This window comes from Trichoplax adhaerens, genomic scaffold, assembly GCF_000150275.1.
Source record: "Trichoplax adhaerens TRIADscaffold_4 genomic scaffold, whole genome shotgun sequence".
NCBI classification, from domain to species: domain Eukaryota; kingdom Metazoa; phylum Placozoa; class Uniplacotomia; order Trichoplacea; family Trichoplacidae; genus Trichoplax; species Trichoplax adhaerens.
Window position 1 is genome coordinate 5,100,280 of NW_002060946.1, and position 13,213 is coordinate 5,113,492.

Genomic DNA, 13,213 nt, shown 5'->3' on the forward strand with positions numbered 1-13,213 from the left:
GAATATTTAAAATGGATCGTTGGATTCTATCCAGTCCTAAGCAATCATCATTTCTGGTATCTTAGGATGATAGTTTAGGATCGGATAACTAAAAAGCTGCTTTTTCGTCATAAGCTGTTATAGTGTAATTATATTGAGCTTGAATTTAGGAAATTTGGCCCTACGTAAATATAGCATAGTATAGTATCTTTAGAATACTAGTATACAATTGAAATACTTACAAGCCGCTTTTTTGTCATAAGTAGTTATACTGTAATAAATCGAATTGAATTTATGAAATCCCGCAATAGATATAGGGTATATACTACTAGTAATACTTTCATATCTGATAACTGATTCTAAAAATTCTACGCATAATACTGAAACGTAATATGTAGTAAATGCCAATTGCTGAAGTTTGATCATAAATATAAAATAATAGAAAGTATAATCGGTATGATAGAATGGCGTTGGATATTCTGCTGCTTGATTTTTATCTTGCCATTGGCGATGTTGCTAATTAGTAGGTAGTGAATTCAACTAACAAGTTTTGGCCATAAATATAATACAATAGAAATTACATCACTAACGAGTAATAGAATAGCACTGGATATTTATATCCCGTAGCTTGATCTTTATTTCGCTATTGAGGATGTTAATTATTAGTACCAATGAATATCAATTAACGGAATTTGGATCATGAATATGAAATAATGGAAAGCATATCACTAACTTGTGTCACAATAGAGCCAGATATTCTACAAGCTGATATTTGTTCATCCATGGTAATACTAAATATTAGTTCTAACTGTTAACGAAATTTTAGCAGCGAATAAAACATTGATCGTATAGCACGCTTATGGAATAAATCTTGATTATAGTGATAGTAAATTACGTGGGGTGGAAATGAAGAGGCCTGTAATAGAAATGAATATTTGCAGCTTGCTACTTATATCATTGTCATTAATATTTAAATTTAGCATTGAATATTAATAAGGCAATCCTGACATCGACGTAAAATAGAAAGTAGATCAGTTATAGGGCTTCATATCATAAAATTTGTTTCATACGTGTCTCCATTTTCTGTTTATGTAAAATACTGAAATATATTAACATGCAATACGGACATGGAGGATAAAGTAATCGACTGATTTAATATATTTTACGCCAAACTAGATAATACATGAGAGTAAAATAGCGCACAGAGGAAACAAAATCTTAAGCGATTAGTAAAAAAATTAGCTAGTATTGCTTTTAGACATTAAAAGTAATTACTATTGATATCTCAGTAACACTAGAAATATATAAAAGTAATACAAGGATTATTGCGTATTTTTGTCACATCATGAGACTTGCTTCCATAGTAACATTAGACTGGAGGATATTTATTATTAATAACAGCTACCCCAAGCAGAAAAAAAGTCAATATGGATAATGTACGAAATAGAACACAAATGAAAATAGAAATTAACGCGAGGAACATGAATACATTCATGATCTCATTAAATATTGAACACTAGAAATAATATAGCTATCAGCCGCAGTAAAGTAACATTCGTGTAAAAGTAAAGGATTACAACCAACATTGGCCGTAACCCATCATATAATTTCGATTTCTTAATGAAGGGCTGTGATAACAATTATAATATAAAAATTAGACTAGGTTACCCAACATACAATTGCGAAATAGAACGTAGATGAAGATAGAAATCAACTAGAGGAAAATTAAGTCACTGTTTTAATGGTCTTCTTGTACATTCGAAGTAAGGAACAACTGCGGACTTGTATAGTATCATGTGACTTGGATCAAAGGCAATATTGTAAATAGCAATATATATTATTAATAACAGTTTCTGTTCAGGAAAATGGTTAAATCAATAATTATAAATATCCTTAAAATGCAATTTCAATTTAATACCATTTTTATTATTCCTCTTCTTTATTGAATGTTATGTACAGCTTGAAGAAAGAAAAATCAAACAGTTTAGGCTAATATTCAACTTTTTAATTTATCATCATTCATATTTCATATAAGCTATTTCTTTAATTCTGTTTACGGTATGAAGAATTTGAGAAATGAAAGCTAATACTTATAGCACAGTTTATCCACTGTTTAATATTTAGCCTAGTTATTCTCAATCTGTACCGCATATTTAATAGAAATTAATATCTTCACAAAAATGACGTGTGTGCCAGTATTTTGTCCAATTTTTACAAACTATAGATTAGCAAGTATAATAAGTTCTATTATTCCATACCTATATACTGCGAATAGAAAGCATAAACTACCGTACGTTACTCAATCACAAATAGGACAAAATCTAGATGATAAGTAATGATAGAATGGCTTGCATTCAGCTTCTTGACGATGTATTATTTCACGACTCGATTTCAGAAAGTGCTGCAGTTGAAATTCAAATTATTTTCATCGCTATTCTACCGTTCGAACATTTTTACGTGGAAGTTTATTGTCTGCTTTTTGACATAATTTGGCTTGGTATTGACTTGAAAAGTATTAACTTTTTATATTGCAATATTGTAGTTCTTTCAAATAAAGTAATATTCAATACTTGAAACCTTGCTAAATAATCGATTTATGCTAGTAAATAGTATTGTATTGGTAATTATTTTACGGCATAGTATGGATTCATTGTCTAGAAAAAGTTTGTTTTGTTTGTTTAGTCTATTGCCAGATGGACTATTTTTAAACTATGACAATATCTCAATCCAAAGACTGCTTTTTATTCCAATTTAATCGAAGACTTCCTCTTTATCACCATAACTATTGAAATAGGCCGCATAAATTTACATAAATCTACATGATCAATAGAACAAATAGGAGCAATAGCATTTTTGTCGAGGAGCAAAGACAAAAAGAAAAAATATCAGAAATTTTTAAACACCAGACGTACTAATGACATCAGAGTTATGATAAAACAATTGAAAAATAACTGGTCTAATAGATTTTTCCAACCTATTGTTGATAAAGGAATGAATTTGCATAAACAGTATCATATACCATAAAGAGGAAATATTGTAATCGATTTTGACATGGATTTTAGTCTGTCCATGATGCGAACGATGCATTGTTAAAAATTTAAGGTTCTTTTAGTAATTCTCGGAATGATCCATTATTGAATAGAAATTATAATTACTTGTTTACTAATAATATTAAAGAAATGGTGCAAACTTTATGGCTCGAAAAAAACAGAAATTAGTTCTTGACATTATTAGCTCTTGACTGATCTTGAATCATCTCACGAAGAAATATTAAAAACTATTGTTATGAATCTAGATAATATATGATGATACCCTTAATACTGACTAGATAGAGAAGAAGTCTACTAAAAAATCTACTTTCGTGTAAATATAACATTCTTCAGCTACTGCTAATAAAAGCAAGAAATCAGATGTTGAGATCATCTGTATTTGATCAATTATCATGTGCTCAACCGCCCAAAAATGTTTTCTTCCTACCATGATTAACATTATTAATCCTGTAGCTGCCTTGTGATTGATTGGGCTGGTTATAAAATTTTTAATATTTACTTTGAGGTGCATAATTTGCGCCCAAAAAATGAAACCATGGATAAAGTAAAAACTAAAATATACGACAAGTTCATGATAATTGTAAATGGTAGTAATTATTAACAGCCGATTCACTATAAAATGGGATAGCTTATATTTTATGCCAGCTAGAAGATTCAGCAGATATGGATAGTGAACTAAGGTTATCCTTACTATGTTCTTTATTCTTTGATTAGTTTACGCTAAATAGAGTTATAATAGTAACAGAACATTGAGCGCTAATTTAAAATTATCAGTTTCTTTTTGTCAATTACGGATGGATCATTTTTAATCACTTTAATTAATATTAGATACCAAGAGTAACATAATGTTTATGTGAGATGTTAACTTAGAAGAAGATTATAAAGCTGGTGTCTGAAGTATTTCGCTTAAGTTACTCCAATAAATTAACCGAGTGGCAAAGCTCTATAGTTACTACTAAGAGGAGATGATATCCAATTGAAATCATCGAGAATTGTTTTTAATCAAAATAATTACAATAGTAGAGGCAAAGCCTACCAGTATCAATTGAGAATAAAGTAAAGTTCTTAACTAAATAGATAATTTTAGACTATCTCTTCCTGCAATAACTTATTAGTCAACATAAAATAAAATAAATCATTAATGGTAACAAAAAATTGTTCATCTATACACTAAAGTATATAGTATATGAAGATAAATCTATCATACTCTATCGCTTTTATCTTCGTCATTAAATGAAGACTCTAATGTAAGACTCTTAACTAAATTGATAATTTTAGACTATTTCTTCCTTTTATAGTCTATTAAACTATCAGCAACTGCTTATTAGCCAGTGTAAAGTATTCATTTATAGCAACAAAAAATTGTTTACTTTTTTGCTAAGATATAGAATATATGGAAATAAATGTATCAAATTCTATCTTTATTTATCTACATTATTAAACAGAGCCTTGAAATTAAGGCTCTTAACCACATAGGTAATTTTGGACCATTTCTTCCTATAATAGCCTATTAAACTATCAGCAACTGGCTATTAGTCAGAATAAAATAAATCATTTATGGCTTTAAAATATTGCTCACTTATACAATAAAGTATAGAATATGTAAAGATAAATCTATCTGACTTTGTCGTTTTTATCTATGTCAATAAGTAGATTCAAATATGACATCCTTGCACAAGTAGCCCAATATTGATTCTCATTCGAAGTATAAATATGGTATCTATATGACTTAGCCGCTAGTATATTCCATAACAGAGGTAAAATGGAACGGTTTTGGATATCATCAAGTTAATCTAATGCGCTTTTCATAACGGATTCGACAATTTTAAATTTTATTAGTTACATTTACATCTGCTTTCGCTTTAACACAGTATAATGTACTCAACTATGTGAACTAGGATGTACCCTAACTACTTTTTAAATTCCTTTTATCCAACATTAATATGAAATATACTGAAGCTTCCTCTAATTCATATGACACTAGTATCCATCACTTTTGAACCTTATTGATTTAAGTTTTATATGGTAAACACTTAGTATCGGCACTAAAATGGCAGTATCTCAAGTTGTAGAGACGGCATGAAAGGACTACGACAATAATCCAATCGATCTTCGATTTCGGTTACGTGAGTCTGTATTGAATTTTACTACAGTTTGCTTTGAAAAGCAGGGTATACTAGCTCTGCTGCTAGGATAAGAGTTGTTAATTAAATAAGAGAGAGATATTGTAAGTCTTTTTGATTTTAAGTTTTATATAGCAAACTCTTAGCATTGGCACTAAACAGCAGTTTCTTAAATTACAGAGACAACATGAAAGGACTACGATAATCCACTCAATCTTTTAATTTCGATTATATGAGCCCATATTGGATCTTACTCTATTTCACTTAACCAAAGTAGAGAATATCTTAAATCTGACGCTAGAAATAAATTAGTTAATTTAATAATAGAGATGGCATGGAGGGACTTTTAAGATCATCTAACTGATCTTTTGGCGCTTAACATAGGCCCAACAATTTTATTCTATTTAAACTGATTGTGCTTGCGCTTTACTCAAGGACTGGGATGCTATAACACACTATAATGTGTACATTGTGAAATAACTACATAGGTCTTTCAAGTGGATCTGCAGATTCATTTACTTCTCCATAATCTAAAAACTTATTTTATTTTCAGTTATCTTTTAGCCATCGCTGGCAATAGATAACTAGATAGATATGAGCCTTATCTACATATAGGATTACTTTTCGTATGATAACGAACGACAAGATTCCCTTCAATAGAGTGCTGTAATTGAATTAAAAAATTCATTCTGAGCCAGCATGGTCGGCTTGTAAATCCATTTGTTGTTATCATCATCAATTTGATATCAATTTTTAATTGGATTTTATAATTTGTATTAAACCTTGAAGATATTGACCAGGATGTAAATTGCTATAAAACAAAATTATAACTCTTGCCCTTTGTTACCATGACATTGATAAGTAAGCTAAACAATAGCATCATTATATTACTATTTAAAATGAGAAAGATTTCTTTTAATCTTAAAATCCATCTGATGGCTTGGATAGCCACGATGAAAATACATTGAACTTCTATCATAAACTGAAATAAAAAAAGGACGAGAGAAGGAGAGTTTGCTTGATTTCAATTCTTCTCAATTTTTGTTAAGCATTCTGTATGATCTGATTAGCATACAACTGAATAGGAAAGATCCAATTTTAACACTAGATGTAATTAGTAACGCGCTATACCATCTGTTTATCGTATTAAAATATTTATTAGACAACAAAAATAATTTTAAATTATCTTTTGAATTATAACGAGTATCAACATTGCTAAGGAAAATAGAGAAGTATCAAGCTGTGAATCAAGATCCTTATTCAGAAACTGTAAAATTCATTAATGCTTTATAAAATATTAAAATCTTTAAACTTTCAACTCCTTGAAACTTGATAATCGGGTTAATAAAGTAATTAATTATGTCAGTGATGTAAAATTTTAGAACCGTCTTACATTAAAATAAAATTAAAATAGAGTTCGATTTGATGGAATTTAGGAAATAAGCTTTTAGCTTAATGATTTACAGTTCCATAATGGCTAGTCAAATCGAAGTAGAAAATCAATACTGTAAACTTATAACCAACGTTGATCGGTATCTCTATCATGTTAAAGACTTGAAATAACGGAAACTTTTCGAATTAAAATAAGGTTAGACTCAATACGGATAGTGATAGAGATTATAAAATACGTTCATAAAATAATCATTTACAATCGGTAATGCTCGCATCTCGGCCAGCTATCATCATCGTTTGTTTCTTTTCAATTGTAAGACGATTATTATTGAAATTGGATGTATGCGTAGATCGGTAATAAATATTATCCATCCTAATAGATCTATTATTAAAAGGAATTTTTCTACTCACTTCTTCCTTATATAATCTCTATACCTATTTATACTTTATTATTGAATGCTTATAAATTGATTAAACTATGATCGGATGGTTAAATCTTTCTATTTGTCATCACCTTAGCAAGTTATGGAATCATCCAAAAGTGGCGAATATTATTATGTTTACGCCAGATGTTTGTAATCACAACGCTTTACACAAGCCGGTAGGAGCAATAGGATCTATTCTTTCCGAAATTAATTGTCTTATTATTCTCAATTTATTCATGAAAATAATTTCTTTATTTTTTCATCCACATGATTGTATTGTTTCATTGCCTGCTGTAAGAATTTTACTTGAGAAATATTTATAATATATAACTGTAGAACATAACATGGTGATCATTATTACCACTTTTTCTATGCAATAATCAAGAATGGAAAGTAATTTTACCTATAATCTTTTCTTTTACCTCTATAGTTTCGTTTTAAGCGATTAGTATAATTGGAAATGATATTATGATGGATATTATGATAAGAGAAAGTAAGCTGATGGTGCACTATTAACCTTAACTAAAATGATAAATACTTCTATTTTCTTCCTCCCTAATCTAGTGCATGGTTGGACGTCGTCAATAATTGATTTTACAATTTAACAAGTTAAATAAGTTACTGGAATCGAAAGGCAAACATAATTTAGAAAGGCTTTGTTGACTGTAACCCATATTACATAATCATTAGTTTAGTCTTCCATTTATTAATATTATCAAACATTAATATCATATAGGAAATATTCATTAAATTGATCGAGGCGATTCCTAAAGCAACTCTTTGACTATATCAATTCCAGTAGAAGGAATAAAATGATAACTTTCAAATGTACCTGATGTCGTAGACTAGCGCCAAGGTAGCTAAAATAGTATATCCGTATACCGTGGAAAAGGATCATCATATCGATATAACCGATACGAATTCGCCAATACCAAGAAAATATAAGCATAGCTTTAAACCAGATTAAATCATGCAGTTTTTTCATCAACGAAACAACTGAAAAGTGATAAGCATTAGTTATTTATAATACCAGCTGCAGAATGTAAATTACTTGACAATATTTTTTATAATCCAACGATTTAATTACCAGTTAAATCATTCGTCTATGACGAGCAAAATTGTGGGTACAATAATAATAATTTATTGATGCTGGTTATTAAATTCATCCTTTTAATTTGTCTATTAATTTCAGCGATCTTTTCGTTTGCTCATTTATATCTTGTAAGCTATTACGATTGATAGAAACATATCTTATCTCCATCCAATTACCACGTGATATCCTCATCAGAACAAGGAGAAACAAATTGAAAATAACAAATTCGTGGAGTAGCATACACACATCAACATTCTAGTAGAAATAATTAAAAACCATGTTAACACAGTCTATACTCTGTATCTATATGGAAAAGAATTGCAATTAATATTTAACAGACTATCAGTTATATCGATGATTCAATAATATCGTCGGTATAAATATCCTCGATCAATTTCCTGACTTAATCTATAAATAATAATCAAAAAGTAAATGGTATATAATACCACAATAAAACTCTTTGACAAAATCGAGTATTTGATTAATAAAATTTTGTAGATAATGAATATTTTGGATGTTAATTGATAAGTCTTATTGAAGTGGGGAATAAATTCCATGTTATTTTATTTCCAAACTCAAGAGTTAGGGCTGAAAATAGATACAGGTTCTAGTCCTACTGAGATTATTTTCTAATGAAGAATTATTAGTTCGTCTCTTTATCTTAAATGTTTACCGATGAAGAATTTCAATTAATATCACAGAAAAAAAAGTGGTTAAAGTATGCTGCGGTTTGCATCGCCATAGAATGAATTAATTCTTATATAGATTATTTTTTACTTCATTTATTCTTGCTTAGGTCATCTTGATTATTTGCTAGTTCATTACTACCCCGTGCATAACGTGAAATATGTTTTCAGAGCACGATATTGACTATCCGGTTAGAAATTAGATCACGCTTAGGTTTTTAATATTCTCTTTAATCATCGCAATTCAGGCCGCTTTCGACTGTATATGTAGAACTATATAATCTGTACTACTAAGATCCTGATGTCGTTTGCACTAATAAGAATTAAATTTTCCATGAATTTAATATTCTTTTCTAATAGTCATGCTTGTTTACATCATTAATCGCCTTGAATATGTTACTGGTATGCATAGAAAATGAACTATCATATTCAAGGAACGCAGTTGCTTATTCTAATAAGAAATTGATAATTTCCTCAAGTTAATGTTGTCTACTCTGTCACCATTCTTGTTTATATTTTTATTTTAAAAATTTTTATCTGTAGAGGCAAAACTTGGTACTGGTTAATATGCTCCTCTCGCTGATTTTTGAGCACTTTTGCTAAGAAACTACTGTTGCTTACTGGAATTAGTATAAAAATCTTAAATAGATCATATATTCAACCAGAAATTGGTAATTAAATTCTTTTACTATACTAATGCCATTAATAGACGGATTGATAGCAATTTTTAATTTTTCTATATTTAAAGCCAAGCACCTTTCGTACATTACAATTATTGAATCAAGATAGCGGCATGATTATTCGAGCGATAAAGATTAATAGAAGTGAATGAGATTGCTAAGAACCTTGCTATCAGTAGAATATCTTTAATAATTATAATTTGAAGCTTGTTTATAGTGTATCAAGGCGTATAAATATAACAAATACATCTGAAATTGCATTAGAATACTTTAAACAGTACATCATAATCTATCAGTCAAAGGTTGATTTATAACATCATTACATGCGTTTCATTGAATGGTTCAAAGGCCGATAAAATTACTTCGCTTAGCTTCCGCTATAACAATCATATTTTATTCACGACAGTAAGTTATTTCATTTACGAAATATATTATTTACTGTATTATATTAGCAGAGTAGCAAAGATGATGTTTTGATAGTGATACGATTATAATAAGCATACAAATTAAATGATATTCCATAAATTGAATATTGATCTTAAGCAAAAATTGGAATACTTTAGAACGATCAGTTAAAAGGATTAATCAAATTTAAAGGCGATAGAAGTAAAATTTAATATAGTTTAAAAGAAAGATAACCTAAAAAATACTCTTAGCTAATTATTGATAAATAAATAAAAATAAATGCTTTGTATGTGTTAATATCAGTTGGAAAAGGAATAGCGTTTAAAATAAACTTGACTTTAACACCTTGCGCAATAGATCAATGTTCATTATTCGACAACAATTAGGCTGTAGTATAAATATCTTTAGATTATTACACTGAAATAAGATTGTTATATTTAATAGCTAATATGCACAGTATATTCCCAAAATGAAAATATATTTGTCTACTTTAATTTCATTAAATATTAATAATATGCAGGACTTGCCGATTGTTTCTGCTTTGTATTTTTGTCATACTTATAACATTTTTTTGGAAATGTAAAATATTTCTATCTTTGCTAACCATTCTATTATTAAAGACTGGTGTTTACTAGTTAAATGATCATTATTTATCTGTGATTCGAGTAAATTTCACTAATATTTGATAAATGCCAAATGTCTCAATAACGGTATCGCATAAATACAAAAATGTGCTCAATAAATACTACCACGCCTGATTTAAAAACCTTTTCTGATATAAATCGTATAGCATATGACAATGCTTGATGTTTTCAATAATTGCCTAGACAATAACATGATGATTACTTGTCTATTTATAACTATAATTGATATTTACTCTTTATTTTGGTCTTCTAATATTCTAGCTGTATGATACGTATTGTGATCTATATAATTCATTTTATTTTATTCTATATTATTTTAATATATTTAAGAAACGGGCAGATTTCGCTAACGATCATTTTTCTTGTTTGCATTAACCTAAATAAAAAGGTTTAGGGATTCAAAATATCCAATTTCTGACCTACGCATGAATGTTCAACTATCTTTGTATCCTCTTTAATTACAACGGTAATTAACGTAGGTATCCAAGATAAATTTCCTTGAGGTCAGAAATAAGTCTTATTACATTTGATCATAGCTGAACGATCAATTTCCATTTTATTGCATATTCTAGTGTTTTATGCATGATAGAACTAATTGCATAAATAAATGATTTATATCGATGAACTGCTTTATTCTATAAACAGAATTGAAAGTGATAAATTATTAACAATACGGAAGCGAATAGATTATTCTCGAAATGTCACAGTCTAGTAGAATATTTGAACTTTACACTCGTAATTCTTGCCTTGATAAAGCATGATGGAACAAAAATTTGTTTGTTACAGGCTTAAAACAGAAGAAGTTGCTTACAAAGGATAAATTCGTAGTAGACCTTATAAATTTCATAACTTTGGATTTGATAGAAGCTTATGTAAGTCTAATAGAGGATGTTATAGGTTTTAATTCCTGTCTCGAGAGATCAAGTAAGAGAGAACGATGCTAATATACAGTATGTCAGATAGCGCAGGCCTAGATCTACGCGAATAGATTAATATGAGGTACCATGGATCAGTCAATAGCCTGAGAAAATTAGAAATATTAGCAGGCGGTTCTATAAACTGCAGAATTATATTTGACTGACATCTTGAAGCTATCAATTTTAATTTTGCATTAAATACAAATTATTGATTTTATGACCTTGTAAAGGCTGATAAAGCTACAAATATGCAATCTTGTACTGTACAAGTAAATATTATTAATATACTGTAAAATACAGTATGATCTCATAATAAGGTAATTGCTAAACTTTGTGAATTATCACGTTGATTTTACGCAATACTATGGATGATACATTTTACTGGCATTATTCAGTCAAAAATGTGATACTTATTTTAAAGAAATTTCTGAAAATATAGTAATAGCAGCGAGCATTAAAGTATCGCTTGGAATATGACACTGTAGGTGCCAGCCAATACATTTAAAGAATACTTTGCTTTATGCTAAATGGTACCTGATATGAGATGTTATTTTGCATAAGTACCGAAATGTATTATATTCTTATAATCGTTGCAAATAATTTTGAGAAATTCTATCCGATACATAAATATGATGCTAGGTAATTACTGCATATACGAAGCTAGCAAATTAGTATTGCATCGCATATGCATTGTACCTGACGTGAGATGCTATTTTGTATAAGTAATATACTTTAGTTTAATAATCGTAGTAAATAATTTTGAGGTAGTCTATCCTGCATATACGTATAATGCTAAGTAGTTGCAGCATACACGAAGCTAGCAGATTATTACTGTACCGTACATGGCACCTGATATGAGATGCTGTTTTGCAGAAGTACCGAACGTGCATAGTACCTGATATGAGCTACGACAATGGTTCTCTGATAGGGTTATGCGGTAAATTTTATCAAGCTTTAATCAGTAAACCAGAATAAATCAGCTGCTATTCTGCGCATTACAGTACACCAGGTACCAGCTAATTTATTGAATAGAAATAATTAAACTTCAAACCGTTACAAAGTTTAAATACCTATTTATAGGTTAAAAGTTTATTCAGTAATGTGGATATGAAGCTTGGAAAAAGCAGCTACGCCAGCTAAAATCAGGCATTGTTATTCTAAGTTGCGTCAAAATAACTGTTTTTTTCTTATTGTAGTTATCTAATCTGAAACGGCCAATTAATGTAAGGATCAAAAATGTAAAATTAATTCCTTAATGTTATATAAGATCTCTCTTATTCTATGCAAGTCTATGATGTACAAGTGCATATCACGGAATAGAAGTAAATTAGTTTTAAACATCTTATAACTCACAAAAATTTTATTATGAAAGAATCTTTAACCTCTAATAGCTTAGGACTTAATATATCATTCGGGCTAAAGAATAGTATAGGCATATCAATATAGTCATTTTAAGCTTTTGAGGTATAATTTCTTGGCACAGCCAGAAAAATATTTCAGCTTTCAATTAGATAGCCATTGACAATCTTTGAACATCTGAGTAATCATTAGTGGTAGTTTCAATGCTTTGCGGGTATATTCGTCTGAATATAGGTGTACATAGAGCCCATAAAGGAACTGCAATAGCACTGATGACCATTATTATGATTGTAACTATGACCATCCAAGAAGGATAAGGCACTGCACTAGTTCTGATCTGTAGCATTATCGGAAAATAAGGTTCAAATTATAGGTTACATATAAGAATTAAACGTATGAGATGGAGCTAAATTCATTCATGGTAAGAATATCGAGATAAATTTTAATACATTATATACAA